The sequence below is a fragment of the Chrysochloris asiatica genome, unplaced genomic scaffold (assembly GCF_000296735.1).
Source record: "Chrysochloris asiatica unplaced genomic scaffold, ChrAsi1.0 scaffold00147, whole genome shotgun sequence".
Lineage (NCBI taxonomy): Eukaryota > Metazoa > Chordata > Mammalia > Afrosoricida > Chrysochloridae > Chrysochloris > Chrysochloris asiatica.
Window position 1 is genome coordinate 8,051,238 of NW_006408665.1, and position 927 is coordinate 8,052,164.

Here is a 927-nt window from a genome sequence, read left to right on the forward strand (position 1 = left end):
GGAGGGGATTGTAATCATGGTAATGAGACGATATACGATAGAATGAATGTAAAACTAATGTTCTCCCATGTAAACTATCACATAATTCACAAAAAAACATTTAAGAAAAAAAAAAAAAAGAATGACTAAGGGAGAACAAACAAGATTGCAGATCAGGTAGAAGTGCTCCATCAGCAACAACACAGAATAATGGACCAAGAAGGCTCAGGAGATGGTGTCAGAACTCTGAACCACATATAAAAGAATATTTAGATGGTCAGAAGGCTTATAGCTAGGGGAATTTGTAGCAGAAGCAAGAAATCCATTGCTTTCTAATTCAGGATGCTCAGCTACTCCCGGAGCTGCCATCTTAGGAGAGACCAAGCAGGGGAAGGATCAGATTATCAACAGATTCATGACAGAAAGGCGGATATAAAGGTGTGGACATTCTTTTTTTTTTTTTTTTTTTTTTTTTTTTTTTTTTTTCCATTGATCTCTCTCTGTCTGTGCACCTCCATACTGGTGGTGACTAGAAGGGATGCCTGAGTGAATTGACACCCCATCCTAACCCCCGGGGGGTTCTACTATGCATGCACACAGATCTCCCAGAAATTTAAAGTGACAGTTTCCACTTAAAACCAAATGGCAGTGCAAAATGGTCATAGCCAGCACCGAACTGTTTATCACTAGGAAAAAGATCTGAGCAGGGATTGTGGAGCAGAACAGGAAGACTAAAAAGGAAATAGGCCAAAAAATTAAATCTTGAGTTATGTCACAATAGCCAACAGTGCCATTTTGAAATTTCTCAGGAAGAAAAGTAAAAAGGGAAGCCCATCTCCTGATCACATCTACCTGGAGGCAATCAGAAAGCATAGAAAATACCAAAATACAAATCCATCTACGTATTAAGGGCACAAATGACTCCTTATTATGCCCAAAACCCAGAAA